Source organism: Somniosus microcephalus, unplaced genomic scaffold, assembly GCF_052327205.1.
Source record: "Somniosus microcephalus isolate GS21.2 unplaced genomic scaffold, FLI_Smic_1.0 unresolved_chr4, whole genome shotgun sequence".
Classification (NCBI taxonomy): Eukaryota; Metazoa; Chordata; class Chondrichthyes; order Squaliformes; family Somniosidae; genus Somniosus; species Somniosus microcephalus.
In genome coordinates this window covers 2,995,164-3,012,145 of record NW_028225182.1, presented here as the reverse complement: position 1 = coordinate 3,012,145, position 16,982 = coordinate 2,995,164, and the positions used below count along the sequence as shown (strand labels likewise).

General features: G+C 48.7%; 25 non-coding genes across 25 annotated transcripts; all 25 read right to left on the bottom strand.

The window, feature by feature from the left end:
• Window positions 1-220: 220 nt before the first annotated feature.
• On the bottom strand, window positions 221-293 carry trnaf-gaa (transfer RNA phenylalanine (anticodon GAA)). Its single transcript has one exon. It is a non-coding gene; the product is annotated as a tRNA-Phe (tRNA).
• Window positions 294-1,190: 897 nt separating this feature from the next.
• trnae-cuc (transfer RNA glutamic acid (anticodon CUC)) lies at window positions 1,191-1,262 on the bottom strand. Its single transcript has one exon. It is a non-coding gene; the product is annotated as a tRNA-Glu (tRNA).
• Window positions 1,263-1,782: 520 nt separating this feature from the next.
• Window positions 1,783-1,856, bottom strand: trnai-aau (transfer RNA isoleucine (anticodon AAU)). Its single transcript has one exon. It is a non-coding gene; the product is annotated as a tRNA-Ile (tRNA).
• A 415-nt stretch (window positions 1,857-2,271) lies between these two features.
• trnaf-gaa (transfer RNA phenylalanine (anticodon GAA)) lies at window positions 2,272-2,344 on the bottom strand. The gene has a single exon. It is a non-coding gene; the product is annotated as a tRNA-Phe (tRNA).
• Window positions 2,345-3,241: 897 nt separating this feature from the next.
• trnae-cuc (transfer RNA glutamic acid (anticodon CUC)) lies at window positions 3,242-3,313 on the bottom strand. Its single transcript has one exon. It is a non-coding gene; the product is annotated as a tRNA-Glu (tRNA).
• Window positions 3,314-3,826: 513 nt separating this feature from the next.
• Window positions 3,827-3,900, bottom strand: trnai-aau (transfer RNA isoleucine (anticodon AAU)). Its single transcript has one exon. It is a non-coding gene; the product is annotated as a tRNA-Ile (tRNA).
• Window positions 3,901-4,315: 415 nt separating this feature from the next.
• On the bottom strand, window positions 4,316-4,388 carry trnaf-gaa (transfer RNA phenylalanine (anticodon GAA)). Its single transcript has one exon. It is a non-coding gene; the product is annotated as a tRNA-Phe (tRNA).
• An 897-nt stretch (window positions 4,389-5,285) lies between these two features.
• On the bottom strand, window positions 5,286-5,357 carry trnae-cuc (transfer RNA glutamic acid (anticodon CUC)). The gene has a single exon. It is a non-coding gene; the product is annotated as a tRNA-Glu (tRNA).
• A 520-nt stretch (window positions 5,358-5,877) lies between these two features.
• trnai-aau (transfer RNA isoleucine (anticodon AAU)) lies at window positions 5,878-5,951 on the bottom strand. The gene has a single exon. It is a non-coding gene; the product is annotated as a tRNA-Ile (tRNA).
• A 415-nt stretch (window positions 5,952-6,366) lies between these two features.
• trnaf-gaa (transfer RNA phenylalanine (anticodon GAA)) lies at window positions 6,367-6,439 on the bottom strand. Its single transcript has one exon. It is a non-coding gene; the product is annotated as a tRNA-Phe (tRNA).
• An 897-nt stretch (window positions 6,440-7,336) lies between these two features.
• trnae-cuc (transfer RNA glutamic acid (anticodon CUC)) lies at window positions 7,337-7,408 on the bottom strand. The gene has a single exon. It is a non-coding gene; the product is annotated as a tRNA-Glu (tRNA).
• Window positions 7,409-7,921: 513 nt separating this feature from the next.
• trnai-aau (transfer RNA isoleucine (anticodon AAU)) lies at window positions 7,922-7,995 on the bottom strand. Its single transcript has one exon. It is a non-coding gene; the product is annotated as a tRNA-Ile (tRNA).
• Window positions 7,996-8,410: 415 nt separating this feature from the next.
• trnaf-gaa (transfer RNA phenylalanine (anticodon GAA)) lies at window positions 8,411-8,483 on the bottom strand. Its single transcript has one exon. It is a non-coding gene; the product is annotated as a tRNA-Phe (tRNA).
• Window positions 8,484-9,380: 897 nt separating this feature from the next.
• trnae-cuc (transfer RNA glutamic acid (anticodon CUC)) lies at window positions 9,381-9,452 on the bottom strand. Its single transcript has one exon. It is a non-coding gene; the product is annotated as a tRNA-Glu (tRNA).
• Window positions 9,453-9,963: 511 nt separating this feature from the next.
• Window positions 9,964-10,037, bottom strand: trnai-aau (transfer RNA isoleucine (anticodon AAU)). The gene has a single exon. It is a non-coding gene; the product is annotated as a tRNA-Ile (tRNA).
• A 415-nt stretch (window positions 10,038-10,452) lies between these two features.
• On the bottom strand, window positions 10,453-10,525 carry trnaf-gaa (transfer RNA phenylalanine (anticodon GAA)). The gene has a single exon. It is a non-coding gene; the product is annotated as a tRNA-Phe (tRNA).
• An 897-nt stretch (window positions 10,526-11,422) lies between these two features.
• trnae-cuc (transfer RNA glutamic acid (anticodon CUC)) lies at window positions 11,423-11,494 on the bottom strand. Its single transcript has one exon. It is a non-coding gene; the product is annotated as a tRNA-Glu (tRNA).
• A 511-nt stretch (window positions 11,495-12,005) lies between these two features.
• Window positions 12,006-12,079, bottom strand: trnai-aau (transfer RNA isoleucine (anticodon AAU)). The gene has a single exon. It is a non-coding gene; the product is annotated as a tRNA-Ile (tRNA).
• Window positions 12,080-12,494: 415 nt separating this feature from the next.
• On the bottom strand, window positions 12,495-12,567 carry trnaf-gaa (transfer RNA phenylalanine (anticodon GAA)). The gene has a single exon. It is a non-coding gene; the product is annotated as a tRNA-Phe (tRNA).
• An 897-nt stretch (window positions 12,568-13,464) lies between these two features.
• trnae-cuc (transfer RNA glutamic acid (anticodon CUC)) lies at window positions 13,465-13,536 on the bottom strand. Its single transcript has one exon. It is a non-coding gene; the product is annotated as a tRNA-Glu (tRNA).
• Window positions 13,537-14,047: 511 nt separating this feature from the next.
• trnai-aau (transfer RNA isoleucine (anticodon AAU)) lies at window positions 14,048-14,121 on the bottom strand. The gene has a single exon. It is a non-coding gene; the product is annotated as a tRNA-Ile (tRNA).
• A 415-nt stretch (window positions 14,122-14,536) lies between these two features.
• Window positions 14,537-14,609, bottom strand: trnaf-gaa (transfer RNA phenylalanine (anticodon GAA)). Its single transcript has one exon. It is a non-coding gene; the product is annotated as a tRNA-Phe (tRNA).
• Window positions 14,610-15,506: 897 nt separating this feature from the next.
• trnae-cuc (transfer RNA glutamic acid (anticodon CUC)) lies at window positions 15,507-15,578 on the bottom strand. The gene has a single exon. It is a non-coding gene; the product is annotated as a tRNA-Glu (tRNA).
• Window positions 15,579-16,089: 511 nt separating this feature from the next.
• trnai-aau (transfer RNA isoleucine (anticodon AAU)) lies at window positions 16,090-16,163 on the bottom strand. Its single transcript has one exon. It is a non-coding gene; the product is annotated as a tRNA-Ile (tRNA).
• Window positions 16,164-16,578: 415 nt separating this feature from the next.
• trnaf-gaa (transfer RNA phenylalanine (anticodon GAA)) lies at window positions 16,579-16,651 on the bottom strand. The gene has a single exon. It is a non-coding gene; the product is annotated as a tRNA-Phe (tRNA).
• Between the last annotated feature and the right edge of the window lie 331 nt (window positions 16,652-16,982).

The following is a 16,982-nucleotide window of genomic DNA, read 5'->3' as shown; positions in this document are numbered from 1 at the left end:
TTTTTGTCGCACCACAGCCCCTCCCACAAACACTGTCCCGGTATAAAAGCAGACGGCGGGACCCCGACTGAATTCGAACCTGCAGCGGACGGTTGGAGCCGGATCCAGCATGTCCGACGTGGTGTCACTCCCATTCGTTTGGGAAACGCGTCATCAGGAGCGTAAAATTTCTCTTGATTCGTACCTTTTGTAGTGAAGGAGACAGAAAGTAACTAAAACCTGCCGAAACCCGGGATCGAACCAGGGACCTTTAGATCTTCAGTCTAACGCTCTCCCAACTGAGCTATTTCGGCTTCACGTCAAACGCAGTATTCTGTCGTTCTTTTGGAGGATTTTCTATCCCCGGGTGGAATTGCCCCTCTCGCTCATTCCTCACTTCGGGCAATGTGACCCGACCAGATCTCGGAGCTCAGGTTCTGTTAATGTAAAGCTGCAGTGTTGATAAAGATACAAAGCTGACACAGCACGGGGGACCTCACCGTGTTGGACACGGCGTGAAATGCAATGACATGTTCAAATAAAGTTACAGAGCACAACACATGTGTAAAATTCCCTGTTCTTTTCTCCACACTGATGGGTTGCGAAGGGAGAGACGGGCCGAAGTCTCACTGAGCCGCACTGATCACGAGCCAAATCAAGTTCAATCTTCAGCTGCAGGTATGGTGCTGAGCCCCACACAGAAGTGAAAATGCCCGTGGTTCTTAGTTCCTCGCACAGTGGGCTACTGAGCAATACAGGAAGGGCTAATGATCATCTTAATGCTCAAGTTATCAGGGGCCACGGACTCTCTGATTCCAGGCTTGCACACGTTGGTAAGTTTCAAAATTTGCATTTTTCACACTGGCAATGAAAATAATCGATAGCCGTGCCTGTGATAAGCTAAGTTTGTTCGGGAGATGCAGTGGGCAAGGAGATATACGGAAGACTGATAAAAACCGTGACTGCCCTGACACTGTGAGCTGCAGTTAAATGTTGGCAACATTTAAAGTCAGCCAGTCTAAATTTGACAGAAATCAAGTCCTGCTGACTTTGAAACAGCACGCATTTTACAGAAATCAAGAATGTGCATTTTGTATCGCTGTATGAAGAGTGATGTTGAGCAGCGGTGTGGAAAGTTGAATCAGGGGCGGAGCATTGTTCCGTAAGGGTGCATTGCATGGTGGCAATTCAAACAGCCCCAAAACGCACTGTTCCCTGACCGGGAATCGAACCCGGGCCGCGGCGGTGAGAGCGCCGAATCCTAACCACTAGACCACCAGGGAAGCTGCAGCCAGCCTCCTGGCAGCAAGCACATCAACGCAGCTTTTCATGCTTGCTCCTTTGCAATTCAGATCCTTTCGCGCCAGGCAAACTGTTCGGACAAAATTATATTTTTTACATGAGAACACAACAGACGTGTTCGCGAAAGCACGGCACCAAGTGCGGGTAGGCATCCACTTGAAATCGATTTCCTCCTGTGTTTTTCTCTGGATGTTGTCTCTCTCGGTGCTGGGCGAACAATTCATTGATGCATTTGTCCTGAACTGAAGCCTTTTACCCATCTCGCGGGGTCAGAGCCGCTCTGTCTGTGTATTACCTGCCTGTGACACTTATCGGCAACATGCCGCCTGTTCAACTTTCAACAGCAAACCCAGAAAGACCAGAAAGATGTGTCTCTCAGCCCCGGTGGCAAAGGATGTTAATCCAAATATATCCCCCGTGAGAGTCTGTGTGCATTGGCTTCCTTATAAAGTTTGTATTGGAAATGTGCGGGAAAAGCGTAAAATTATGAAAACATCCTGATGGCCTGTACGGGGATCGAACCCGCGACCTTGGCGTTATTAGCACCACGCTCTCACCAACTGAGCTAACCGGCCACAATGCTCCCGTTGGCCAGGCTCGAACCTAGGCTGGAAAATTGTCTTTCAGGCTCACACTGGGTGACCGAGTTACTGCACAAACATTGAACACACCACATCGCTTAAACATTGTTAACTGTTCGTATATACAACTGGGCAGAGTGTAAATCCAAAGTAACAGAAAGACTGGTCTAACAAACCTCATTCTAAAAATTTTTGTCGCACCACAGCCCCTCCCACAAACACTGTCCCGGTATAAAAGCAGACGGCGGGACCCCGACTGAATTCGAACCTGCAGCGGACGGTTGGAGCCGGATCCAGCATGTCCGACGTGGTGTCACTCCCATTCGTTTGGGAAACGCGTCATCAGGAGCGTAAAATTTCTCTTGATTCGTACCTTTTGTAGTGAAGGAGACAGAAAGTAACTAAAACCTGCCGAAACCCGGGATCGAACCAGGGACCTTTAGATCTTCAGTCTAACGCTCTCCCAACTGAGCTATTTCGGCTTCACGTCAAACGCAGTATTCTGTCGTTCTTTTGGAGGATTTTCTATCCCCGGGTGGAATTGCCCCTCTCGCTCATTCCTCACTTCGGGCAATGTGACCCGACCAGATCTCGGAGCTCAGGTTCTGTTAATGTAAAGCTGCAGTGTTGATAAAGATACAAAGCTGACACAGCACGGGGGACCTCACCGTGTTGGACACAGCGTGAAATGCAATGACATGTTCAAATAAAGTTACAGAGCACAACACATGTGTAAAATTCCCTGTTCTTTTCTCCACACTGATGGGTTGCGAAGGGAGAGACGGGCCGAAGTCTCACTGAGCCGCACTGATCACGAGCCAAATCAAGTTCAATCTTCAGCTGCAGGTATGGTGCTGAGCCCCACACAGAAGTGAAAATGCCCGTGGTTCTTAGTTCCTCGCACAGTGGGCTACTGAGCAATACAGGAAGGGCTAATGATCATCTTAATGCTCAAGTTATCAGGGGCCACGGACTCTCTGATTCCAGGCTTGCACACGTTGGTAAGTTTCAAAATTTGCATTTTTCACACTGGCAATGAAAATAATCGATAGCCGTGCCTGTGATAAGCTAAGTTTGTTCGGGAGATGCAGTGGGCAAGGAGATATACGGAAGACTGATAAAAACCGTGACTGCCCTGACACTGTGAGCTGCAGTTAAATGTTGGCAACATTTAAAGTCAGCCAGTCTAAATTTGACAGAAATCAAGTCCTGCTGACTTTGAAACAGCACGCATTTTACAGAAATCAAGAATGTGCATTTTGTATCGCTGTATGAAGAGTGATGTTGAGCAGCGGTGTGGAAAGTTGAATCAGGGGCGGAGCATTGTTCCGTAAGGGTGCATTGCATGGTGGCAATTCAAACAGCCCCAAAACGCACTGTTCCCTGACCGGGAATCGAACCCGGGCCGCGGCGGTGAGAGCGCCGAATCCTAACCACTAGACCACCAGGGAAGCTGCAGCCAGCCTCCTGGCAGCAAGCACATCAACGCAGCTTTTCATGCTTGCTCCTTTGCAATTCAGATCCTTTCGCGCCAGGCAAACTGTTCGGACAAAATTATATTTTTTACATGAGAACACAACAGACGTGTTCGCGAAAGCACGGCACCAAGTGCGGGTAGGCATCCACTTGAAATCGATTTCCTCCTGTGTTTTTCTCTGGATGTTGTCTCTCTCGGTGCTGGGCGAACAATTCATTGATGCATTTGTCCTGAACTGAAGCCTTTTACCCATCTCGCGGGGTCAGAGCCGCTCTGTCTGTGTATTACCTGCCTGTGACACTTATCGGCAACATGCCGCCTGTTCAACAGCAAACCCAGAAAGACCAGAAAGATGTGTCTCTCAGCCCCGGTGGCAAAGGATGTTAATCCAAATATATCCCCCGTGAGAGTCTGTGTGCATTGGCTTCCTTATAAAGTTTGTATTGGAAATGTGCGGGAAAAGCGTAAAATTATGAAAACATCCTGATGGCCCGTACGGGGATCGAACCCGCGACCTTGGCGTTATTAGCACCACGCTCTCACCAACTGAGCTAACCGGCCACAATGCTCCCGTTGGCCAGGCTCGAACCTAGGCTGGAAAATTGTCTTTCAGGCTCACACTGGGTGACCGAGTTACTGCACAAACATTGAACACACCACATCGCTTAAACATTGTTAACTGTTCGTATATACAACTGGGCAGAGTGTAAATCCAAAGTAACAGAAAGACTGGTCTAACAAACCTCATTCTAAAGTTTTTTGTCGCACCACAGCCCCTCCCACAAACACTGTCCCAGTATAAAAGCAGACGGCGGGACCCCGACTGAATTCGAACCTGCAGCGGACGGTTGGAGCCGGATCCAGCATGTCCGACGTGGTTTCACTCCCATTCGTTTGGGAAACGCGTCATCAGGAGCGTAAAATTTCTCTTGATTCGTACCTTTTGTCGTGAAGGAGACAGAAAGTAACTAAAACCTGCCGAAACCCGGGATCGAACCAGGGACCTTTAGATCTTCAGTCTAACGCTCTCCCAACTGAGCTATTTCGGCTTCACATCAAACGCAGTATTCTGTCGTTCTTTTGGAGGATTTTCTATCCCCGGGTGGAATTGCCCCTCTCGCTCATTCCTCACTTCGGGCAATGTGACCCGACCAGATCTCGGAGCTCAGGTTCTGTTAATGTAAAGCTGCAGTGTTGATAAAGATACAAAGCTGACACAGCACGGGGGACCTCACCGTGTTGGACACAGCGTGAAATGCAATGACATGTTCAAATAAAGTTACAGAGCACAACACATGTGTAAAATTCCCTGTTCTTTTCTCCACACTGATGGGTTGCGAAGGGAGAGACGGGCCGAAGTCTCACTGAGCCGCACTGATCACGAGCCAAATCAAGTTCAATCTTCAGCTGCAGGTATGGTGCTGAGCCCCACACAGAAGTGAAAATGCCCGTGGTTCTTAGTTCCTCGCACAGTGGGCTACTGAGCAATACAGGAAGGGCTAATGATCATCTTAATGCTCAAGTTATCAGGGGCCACGGACTCTCTGATTCCAGGCTTGCACACGTTGGTAAGTTTCAAAATTTGCATTTTTCACACTGGCAATGAAAATAATCGATAGCCGTGCCTGTGATAAGCTAAGTTTGTTCGGGAGATGCAGTGGGCAAGGAGATATACGGAAGACTGATAAAAACCGTGACTGCCCTGACACTGTGAGCTGCAGTTAAATGTTGGCAACATTTAAAGTCAGCCAGTCTAAATTTGACAGAAATCAAGTCCTGCTGACTTTGAAACAGCACGCATTTTACAGAAATCAAGAATGTGCATTTTGTATCGCTGTATGAAGAGTGATGTTGAGCAGCGGTGTGGAAAGTTGAATCAGGGGCGGAGCATTGTTCCGTAAGGGTGCATTGCATGGTGGCAATTCAAACAGCCCCAAAACGCACTGTTCCCTGACCGGGAATCGAACCCGGGCCGCGGCGGTGAGAGCGCCGAATCCTAACCACTAGACCACCAGGGAAGCTGCAGCCAGCCTCCTGGCAGCAAGCACATCAACGCAGCTTTTCATGCTTGCTCCTTTGCAATTCAGATCCTTTCGCGCCAGGCAAACTGTTCGGACAAAATTATATTTTTTACATGAGAACACAACAGACGTGTTCGCGAAAGCACGGCACCAAGTGCGGGTAGGCATCCACTTGAAATCGATTTCCTCCTGTGTTTTTCTCTGGATGTTGTCTCTCTCGGTGCTGGGCGAACAATTCATTGATGCATTTGTCCTGAACTGAAGCCTTTTACCCATCTCGCGGGGTCAGAGCCGCTCTGTCTGTGTATTACCTGCCTGTGACACTTATCGGCAACATGCCGCCTGTTCAACTTTCAACAGCAAACCCAGAAAGACCAGAAAGATGTGTCTCTCAGCCCCGGTGGCAAAGGATGTTAATCCAAATATATCCCCCGTGAGAGTCTGTGTGCATTGGCTTCCTTATAAAGTTTGTATTGGAAATGTGCGGGAAAAGCGTAAAATTATGAAAACATCCTGATGGCCTGTACGGGGATCGAACCCGCGACCTTGGCGTTATTAGCACCACGCTCTCACCAACTGAGCTAACCGGCCACAATGCTCCCGTTGGCCAGGCTCGAACCTAGGCTGGAAAATTGTCTTTCAGGCTCACACTGGGTGACCGAGTTACTGCACAAACATTGAACACACCACATCGCTTAAACATTGTTAACTGTTCGTATATACAACTGGGCAGAGTGTAAATCCAAAGTAACAGAAAGACTGGTCTAACAAACCTCATTCTAAAAATTTTTGTCGCACCACAGCCCCTCCCACAAACACTGTCCCGGTATAAAAGCAGACGGCGGGACCCCGACTGAATTCGAACCTGCAGCGGACGGTTGGAGCCGGATCCAGCATGTCCGACGTGGTGTCACTCCCATTCGTTTGGGAAACGCGTCATCAGGAGCGTAAAATTTCTCTTGATTCGTACCTTTTGTAGTGAAGGAGACAGAAAGTAACTAAAACCTGCCGAAACCCGGGATCGAACCAGGGACCTTTAGATCTTCAGTCTAACGCTCTCCCAACTGAGCTATTTCGGCTTCACGTCAAACGCAGTATTCTGTCGTTCTTTTGGAGGATTTTCTATCCCCGGGTGGAATTGCCCCTCTCGCTCATTCCTCACTTCGGGCAATGTGACCCGACCAGATCTCGGAGCTCAGGTTCTGTTAATGTAAAGCTGCAGTGTTGATAAAGATACAAAGCTGACACAGCACGGGGGACCTCACCGTGTTGGACACAGCGTGAAATGCAATGACATGTTCAAATAAAGTTACAGAGCACAACACATGTGTAAAATTCCCTGTTCTTTTCTCCACACTGATGGGTTGCGAAGGGAGAGACGGGCCGAAGTCTCACTGAGCCGCACTGATCACGAGCCAAATCAAGTTCAATCTTCAGCTGCAGGTATGGTGCTGAGCCCCACACAGAAGTGAAAATGCCCGTGGTTCTTAGTTCCTCGCACAGTGGGCTACTGAGCAATACAGGAAGGGCTAATGATCATCTTAATGCTCAAGTTATCAGGGGCCACGGACTCTCTGATTCCAGGCTTGCACACGTTGGTAAGTTTCAAAATTTGCATTTTTCACACTGGCAATGAAAATAATCGATAGCCGTGCCTGTGATAAGCTAAGTTTGTTCGGGAGATGCAGTGGGCAAGGAGATATACGGAAGACTGATAAAAACCGTGACTGCCCTGACACTGTGAGCTGCAGTTAAATGTTGGCAACATTTAAAGTCAGCCAGTCTAAATTTGACAGAAATCAAGTCCTGCTGACTTTGAAACAGCACGCATTTTACAGAAATCAAGAATGTGCATTTTGTATCGCTGTATGAAGAGTGATGTTGAGCAGCGGTGTGGAAAGTTGAATCAGGGGCGGAGCATTGTTCCGTAAGGGTGCATTGCATGGTGGCAATTCAAACAGCCCCAAAACGCACTGTTCCCTGACCGGGAATCGAACCCGGGCCGCGGCGGTGAGAGCGCCGAATCCTAACCACTAGACCACCAGGGAAGCTGCAGCCAGCCTCCTGGCAGCAAGCACATCAACGCAGCTTTTCATGCTTGCTCCTTTGCAATTCAGATCCTTTCGCGCCAGGCAAACTGTTCGGACAAAATTATATTTTTTACATGAGAACACAACAGACGTGTTCGCGAAAGCACGGCACCAAGTGCGGGTAGGCATCCACTTGAAATCGATTTCCTCCTGTGTTTTTCTCTGGATGTTGTCTCTCTCGGTGCTGGGCGAACAATTCATTGATGCATTTGTCCTGAACTGAAGCCTTTTACCCATCTCGCGGGGTCAGAGCCGCTCTGTCTGTGTATTACCTGCCTGTGACACTTATCGGCAACATGCCGCCTGTTCAACAGCAAACCCAGAAAGACCAGAAAGATGTGTCTCTCAGCCCCGGTGGCAAAGGATGTTAATCCAAATATATCCCCCGTGAGAGTCTGTGTGCATTGGCTTCCTTATAAAGTTTGTATTGGAAATGTGCGGGAAAAGCGTAAAATTATGAAAACATCCTGATGGCCCGTACGGGGATCGAACCCGCGACCTTGGCGTTATTAGCACCACGCTCTCACCAACTGAGCTAACCGGCCACAATGCTCCCGTTGGCCAGGCTCGAACCTAGGCTGGAAAATTGTCTTTCAGGCTCACACTGGGTGACCGAGTTACTGCACAAACATTGAACACACCACATCGCTTAAACATTGTTAACTGTTCGTATATACAACTGGGCAGAGTGTAAATCCAAAGTAACAGAAAGACTGGTCTAACAAACCTCATTCTAAAGTTTTTTGTCGCACCACAGCCCCTCCCACAAACACTGTCCCAGTATAAAAGCAGACGGCGGGACCCCGACTGAATTCGAACCTGCAGCGGACGGTTGGAGCCGGATCCAGCATGTCCGACGTGGTTTCACTCCCATTCGTTTGGGAAACGCGTCATCAGGAGCGTAAAATTTCTCTTGATTCGTACCTTTTGTCGTGAAGGAGACAGAAAGTAACTAAAACCTGCCGAAACCCGGGATCGAACCAGGGACCTTTAGATCTTCAGTCTAACGCTCTCCCAACTGAGCTATTTCGGCTTCACATCAAACGCAGTATTCTGTCGTTCTTTTGGAGGATTTTCTATCCCCGGGTGGAATTGCCCCTCTCGCTCATTCCTCACTTCGGGCAATGTGACCCGACCAGATCTCGGAGCTCAGGTTCTGTTAATGTAAAGCTGCAGTGTTGATAAAGATACAAAGCTGACACAGCACGGGGGACCTCACCGTGTTGGACACAGCGTGAAATGCAATGACATGTTCAAATAAAGTTACAGAGCACAACACATGTGTAAAATTCCCTGTTCTTTTCTCCACACTGATGGGTTGCGAAGGGAGAGACGGGCCGAAGTCTCACTGAGCCGCACTGATCACGAGCCAAATCAAGTTCAATCTTCAGCTGCAGGTATGGTGCTGAGCCCCACACAGAAGTGAAAATGCCCGTGGTTCTTAGTTCCTCGCACAGTGGGCTACTGAGCAATACAGGAAGGGCTAATGATCATCTTAATGCTCAAGTTATCAGGGGCCACGGACTCTCTGATTCCAGGCTTGCACACGTTGGTAAGTTTCAAAATTTGCATTTTTCACACTGGCAATGAAAATAATCGATAGCCGTGCCTGTGATAAGCTAAGTTTGTTCGGGAGATGCAGTGGGCAAGGAGATATACGGAAGACTGATAAAAACCGTGACTGCCCTGACACTGTGAGCTGCAGTTAAATGTTGGCAACATTTAAAGTCAGCCAGTCTAAATTTGACAGAAATCAAGTCCTGCTGACTTTGAAACAGCACGCATTTTACAGAAATCAAGAATGTGCATTTTGTATCGCTGTATGAAGAGTGATGTTGAGCAGCGGTGTGGAAAGTTGAATCAGGGGCGGAGCATTGTTCCGTAAGGGTGCATTGCATGGTGGCAATTCAAACAGCCCCAAAACGCACTGTTCCCTGACCGGGAATCGAACCCGGGCCGCGGCGGTGAGAGCGCCGAATCCTAACCACTAGACCACCAGGGAAGCTGCAGCCAGCCTCCTGGCAGCAAGCACATCAACGCAGCTTTTCATGCTTGCTCCTTTGCAATTCAGATCCTTTCGCGCCAGGCAAACTGTTCGGACAAAATTATATTTTTTACATGAGAACACAACAGACGTGTTCGCGAAAGCACGGCACCAAGTGCGGGTAGGCATCCACTTGAAATCGATTTCCTCCTGTGTTTTTCTCTGGATGTTGTCTCTCTCGGTGCTGGGCGAACAATTCATTGATGCATTTGTCCTGAACTGAAGCCTTTTACCCATCTCGCGGGGTCAGAGCCGCTCTGTCTGTGTATTACCTGCCTGTGACACTTATCGGCAACATGCCGCCTGTTCAACTTTCAACAGCAAACCCAGAAAGATGTGTCTCTCAGCCCCGGTGGCAAAGGATGTTAATCCAAATATATCCCCCGTGAGAGTCTGTGTGCATTGGCTTCCTTATAAAGTTTGTATTGGAAATGTGCGGGAAAAGCGTAAAATTATGAAAACATCCTGATGGCCCGTACGGGGATCGAACCCGCGACCTTGGCGTTATTAGCACCACGCTCTCACCAACTGAGCTAACCGGCCACAATGCTCCCGTTGGCCAGGCTCGAACCTAGGCTGGGAAATTGTCTTTCAGGCTCACACTGGGTGACCGAGTTACTGCACAAACATTGAACACACCACATCGCTTAAACATTGTTAACTGTTCGTATATACAACTGGGCAGAGTGTAAATCCAAAGTAACAGAAAGACTGGTCTAACAAACCTCATTCTAAAATTTTTTGTCGCACCACAGCCCCTCCCACAAACACTGTCCCGGTATAAAAGCAGACGGCGGGACCCCGACTGAATTCGAACCTGCAGCGGACGGTTGGAGCCGGATCCAGCATGTCCGACGTGGTGTCACTCCCATTCGTTTGGGAAACGCGTCATCAGGAGCGTAAAATTTCTCTTGATTCGTACCTTTTGTAGTGAAGGAGACAGAAAGTAACTAAAACCTGCCGAAACCCGGGATCGAACCAGGGACCTTTAGATCTTCAGTCTAACGCTCTCCCAACTGAGCTATTTCGGCTTCACGTCAAACGTAGTATTCTGTCGTTCTTTTGGAGGATTTTCTATCCCCGGGTGGAATTGCCCCTCTCGCTCATTCCTCACTTCGGGCAATGTGACCCGACCAGATCTCGGAGCTCAGGTTCTGTTAATGTAAAGCTGCAGTGTTGATAAAGATACAAAGCTGACACAGCACGGGGGACCTCACCGTGTTGGACACAGCGTGAAATGCAATGACATGTTCAAATAAAGTTACAGAGCACAACACATGTGTAAAATTCCCTGTTCTTTTCTCCACACTGATGGGTTGCGAAGGGAGAGACGGGCCGAAGTCTCACTGAGCCGCACTGATCACGAGCCAAATCAAGTTCAATCTTCAGCTGCAGGTATGGTGCTGAGCCCCACACAGAAGTGAAAATGCCCGTGGTTCTTAGTTCCTCGCACAGTGGGCTACTGAGCAATACAGGAAGGGCTAATGATCATCTTAATGCTCAAGTTATCAGGGGCCACGGACTCTCTGATTCCAGGCTTGCACACGTTGGTAAGTTTCAAAATTTGCATTTTTCACACTGGCAATGAAAATAATCGATAGCCGTGCCTGTGATAAGCTAAGTTTGTTCGGGAGATGCAGTGGGCAAGGAGATATACGGAAGACTGATAAAAACCGTGACTGCCCTGACACTGTGAGCTGCAGTTAAATGTTGGCAACATTTAAAGTCAGCCAGTCTAAATTTGACAGAAATCAAGTCCTGCTGACTTTGAAACAGCACGCATTTTACAGAAATCAAGAATGTGCATTTTGTATCGCTGTATGAAGAGTGATGTTGAGCAGCGGTGTGGAAAGTTGAATCAGGGGCGGAGCATTGTTCCGTAAGGGTGCATTGCATGGTGGCAATTCAAACAGCCCCAAAACGCACTGTTCCCTGACCGGGAATCGAACCCGGGCCGCGGCGGTGAGAGCGCCGAATCCTAACCACTAGACCACCAGGGAAGCTGCAGCCAGCCTCCTGGCAGCAAGCACATCAACGCAGCTTTTCATGCTTGCTCCTTTGCAATTCAGATCCTTTCGCGCCAGGCAAACTGTTCGGACAAAATTATATTTTTTACATGAGAACACAACAGACGTGTTCGCGAAAGCACGGCACCAAGTGCGGGTAGGCATCCACTTGAAATCGATTTCCTCCTGTGTTTTTCTCTGGATGTTGTCTCTCTCGGTGCTGGGCGAACAATTCATTGATGCATTTGTCCTGAACTGAAGCCTTTTACCCATCTCGCGGGGGCAGAGCCGCTCTGTCTGTGTATTACCTGCCTGTGACACTTATCGGCAACATGCCGCCTGTTCAACTTTCAACAGCAAACCCAGAAAGATGTGTCTCTCAGCCCCGGTGGCAAAGGATGTTAATCCAAATATATCCCCCGTGAGAGTCTGTGTGCATTGGCTTCCTTATAAAGTTTGTATTGGAAATGTGCGGGAAAAGCGTAAAATTATGAAAACATCCTGATGGCCCGTACGGGAATCGAACCCGCGACCTTGGCGTTATTAGCACCACGCTCTCACCAACTGAGCTAACCGGCCACAATGCTCCCGTTGGCCAGGCTCGAACCTAGGCTGGGAAATTGTCTTTCAGGCTCACACTGGGTGACCGAGTTACTGCACAAACATTGAACACACCACATCGCTTAAACATTGTTAACTGTTCGTATATACAACTGGGCAGAGTGTAAATCCAAAGTAACAGAAAGACTGGTCTAACAAACCTCATTCTAAAAATTTTTGTCGCACCACAGCCCCTCCCACAAACACTGTCCCGGTATAAAAGCAGACGGCGGGACCCCGACTGAATTCGAACCTGCAGCGGACGGTTGGAGCCGGATCCAGCATGTCCGACGTGGTGTCACTCCCATTCGTTTGGGAAACGCGTCATCAGGAGCGTAAAATTTCTCTTGATTCGTACCTTTTGTAGTGAAGGAGACAGAAAGTAACTAAAACCTGCCGAAACCCGGGATCGAACCAGGGACCTTTAGATCTTCAGTCTAACGCTCTCCCAACTGAGCTATTTCGGCTTCACGTCAAACGCAGTATTCTGTCGTTCTTTTGGAGGATTTTCTATCCCCGGGTGGAATTGCCCCTCTCGCTCATTCCTCACTTCGGGCAATGTGACCCGACCAGATCTCGGAGCTCAGGTTCTGTTAATGTAAAGCTGCAGTGTTGATAAAGATACAAAGCTGACACAGCACGGGGGACCTCACCGTGTTGGACACAGCGTGAAATGCAATGACATGTTCAAATAAAGTTACAGAGCACAACACATGTGTAAAATTCCCTGTTCTTTTCTCCACACTGATGGGTTGCGAAGGGAGAGACGGGCCGAAGTCTCACTGAGTCGCACTGATCACGAGCCAAATCAAGTTCAATCTTCAGCTGCAGGTATGGTGCTGAGCCCCACACAGAAGTGAAAATGCCCGTGGTTCTTAGTTCCTCGCACAGTGGGCTACTGAGCAATACAGGAAGGGCTAATGATCATCTTAATGCTCAAGTTATCAGGGGCCACGGACTCTCTGATTCCAGGCTTGCACACGTTGGTAAGTTTCAAAATTTGCATTTTTCACACTGGCAATGAAAATAATCGATAGCCGTGCCTGTGATAAGCTAAGTTTGTTCGGGAGATGCAGTGGGCAAGGAGATATACGGAAGACTGATAAAAACCGTGACTGCCCTGACACTGTGAGCTGCAGTTAAATGTTGGCAACATTTAAAGTCAGCCAGTCTAAATTTGACAGAAATCAAGTCCTGCTGACTTTGAAACAGCACGCATTTTACAGAAATCAAGAATGTGCATTTTGTATCGCTGTATGAAGAGTGATGTTGAGCAGCGGTGTGGAAAGTTGAATCAGGGGCGGAGCATTGTTCCGTAAGGGTGCATTGCATGGTGGCAATTCAAACAGCCCCAAAACGCACTGTTCCCTGACCGGGAATCGAACCCGGGCCGCGGCGGTGAGAGCGCCGAATCCTAACCACTAGACCACCAGGGAAGCTGCAGCCAGCCTCCTGGCAGCAAGCACATCAACGCAGCTTTTCATGCTTGCTCCTTTGCAATTCAGATCCTTTCGCGCCAGGCAAACTGTTCGGACAAAATTATATTTTTTACATGAGAACACAACAGACGTGTTCGCGAAAGCACGGCACCAAGTGCGGGTAGGCATCCACTTGAAATCGATTTCCTCCTGTGTTTTTCTCTGGATGTTGTCTCTCTCGGTGCTGGGCGAACAATTCATTGATGCATTTGTCCTGAACTGAAGCCTTTTACCCATCTCGCGGGGGCAGAGCCGCTCTGTCTGTGTATTACCTGCCTGTGACACTTATCGGCAACATGCCGCCTGTTCAACTTTCAACAGCAAACCCAGAAAGATGTGTCTCTCAGCCCCGGTGGCAAAGGATGTTAATCCAAATATATCCCCCGTGAGAGTCTGTGTGCATTGGCTTCCTTATAAAGTTTGTATTGGAAATGTGCGGGAAAAGCGTAAAATTATGAAAACATCCTGATGGCCCGTACGGGGATCGAACCCGCGACCTTGGCGTTATTAGCACCACGCTCTCACCAACTGAGCTAACCGGCCACAATGCTCCCGTTGGCCAGGCTCGAACCTAGGCTGGGAAATTGTCTTTCAGGCTCACACTGGGTGACCGAGTTACTGCACAAACATTGAACACACCACATCGCTTAAACATTGTTAACTGTTCGTATATACAACTGGGCAGAGTGTAAATCCAAAGTAACAGAAAGACTGGTCTAACAAACCTCATTCTAAAAATTTTTGTCGCACCACAGCCCCTCCCACAAACACTGTCCCGGTATAAAAGCAGACGGCGGGACCCCGACTGAATTCGAACCTGCAGCGGACGGTTGGAGCCGGATCCAGCATGTCCGACGTGGTGTCACTCCCATTCGTTTGGGAAACGCGTCATCAGGAGCGTAAAATTTCTCTTGATTCGTACCTTTTGTAGTGAAGGAGACAGAAAGTAACTAAAACCTGCCGAAACCCGGGATCGAACCAGGGACCTTTAGATCTTCAGTCTAACGCTCTCCCAACTGAGCTATTTCGGCTTCACGTCAAACGCAGTATTCTGTCGTTCTTTTGGAGGATTTTCTATCCCCGGGTGGAATTGCCCCTCTCGCTCATTCCTCACTTCGGGCAATGTGACCCGACCAGATCTCGGAGCTCAGGTTCTGTTAATGTAAAGCTGCAGTGTTGATAAAGATACAAAGCTGACACAGCACGGGGGACCTCACCGTGTTGGACACAGCGTGAAATGCAATGACATGTTCAAATAAAGTTACAGAGCACAACACATGTGTAAAATTCCCTGTTCTTTTCTCCACACTGATGGGTTGCGAAGGGAGAGACGGGCCGAAGTCTCACTGAGCCGCACTGATCACGAGCCAAATCAAGTTCAATCTTCAGCTGCAGGTATGGTGCTGAGCCCCACACAGAAGTGAAAATGCCCGTGGTTCTTAGTTCCTCGCACAGTGGGCTACTGAGCAATACAGGAAGGGCTAATGATCATCTTAATGCTCAAGTTATCAGGGGCCACGGACTCTCTGATTCCAGGCTTGCACACGTTGGTAAGTTTCAAAATTTGCATTTTTCACACTGGCAATGAAAATAATCGATAGCCGTGCCTGTGATAAGCTAAGTTTGTTCGGGAGATGCAGTGGGCAAGGAGATATACGGAAGACTGATAAAAACCGTGACTGCCCTGACACTGTGAGCTGCAGTTAAATGTTGGCAACATTTAAAGTCAGCCAGTCTAAATTTGACAGAAATCAAGTCCTGCTGACTTTGAAACAGCACGCATTTTACAGAAATCAAGAATGTGCATTTTGTATCGCTGTATGAAGAGTGATGTTGAGCAGCGGTGTGGAAAGTTGAATCAGGGGCGGAGCATTGTTCCGTAAGGGTGCATTGCATGGTGGCAATTCAAACAGCCCCAAAACGCACTGTTCCCTGACCGGGAATCGAACCCGGGCCGCGGCGGTGAGAGCGCCGAATCCTAACCACTAGACCACCAGGGAAGCTGCAGCCAGCCTCCTGGCAGCAAGCACATCAACGCAGCTTTTCATGCTTGCTCCTTTGCAATTCAGATCCTTTCGCGCCAGGCAAACTGTTCGGACAAAATTATATTTTTTACATGAGAACACAACAGACGTGTTCGCGAAAGCACGGCACCAAGTGCGGGTAGGCATCCACTTGAAATCGATTTCCTCCTGTGTTTTTCTCTGGATGTTGTCTCTCTCGGTGCTGGGCGAACAATTCATTGATGCATTTGTCCTGAACTGAAGCCTTTTACCCATCTCGCGGGGTCAGAGCCGCTCTGTCTGTGTATTACCTGCCTGTGACACTTATCGGCAACAAGCCGCCTGTTCAACTTTCAACAGCAAACCCAGAAAGATGTGTCTCTCAGCCCCGGTGGCAAAGGATGTTAATCCAAATATATCCCCCGTGAGAGTCTGTGTGCATTGGCTTCCTTATAAAGTTTGTATTGGAAATGTGCGGGAAAAGCGTAAAATTATGAAAACATCCTGATGGCCCGTACGGGGATCGAACCCGCGACCTTGGCGTTATTAGCACCACGCTCTCACCAACTGAGCTAACCGGCCACAATGCTCCCGTTGGCCAGGCTCGAACCTAGGCTGGGAAATTGTCTTTCAGGCTCACACTGGGTGACCGAGTTACTGCACAAACATTGAACACACCACATCGCTTAAACATTGTTAACTGTTCGTATATACAACTGGGCAGAGTGTAAATCCAAAGTAACAGAAAGACTGGTCTAACAAACCTCATTCTAAAAATTTTTGTCGCACCACAGCCCCTCCCACAAACACTGTCCCGGTATAAAAGCAGACGGCGGGACCCCGACTGAATTCGAACCTGCAGCGGACGGTTGGAGCCGGATCCAGCATGTCCGACGTGGTGTCACTCCCATTCGTTTGGGAAACGCGTCATCAGGAGCGTAAAATTTCTCTTGATTCGTACCTTTTGTAGTGAAGGAGACAGAAAGTAACTAAAACCTGCCGAAACCCGGGATCGAACCAGGGACCTTTAGATCTTCAGTCTAACGCTCTCCCAACTGAGCTATTTCGGCTTCACGTCAAACGCAGTATTCTGTCGTTCTTTTGGAGGATTTTCTATCCCCGGGTGGAATTGCCCCTCTCGCTCATTCCTCACTTCGGGCAATGTGACCCGACCAGATCTCGGAGCTCAGGTTCTGTTAATGTAAAGCTGCAGTGTTGATAAAGATACAAAGCTGACACAGCACGGGGGACCTCACCGTGTTGGACACAGCGTGAAATGCAATGACATGTTCAAATAAAGTTACAGAGCACAACACATGTGTAAAATTCCCTGTTCTTTTCTCCACACTGATGGGTTGCGAAGGGAGAGACGGGCCGAAGTCTCACTGAGTCGCACTGATC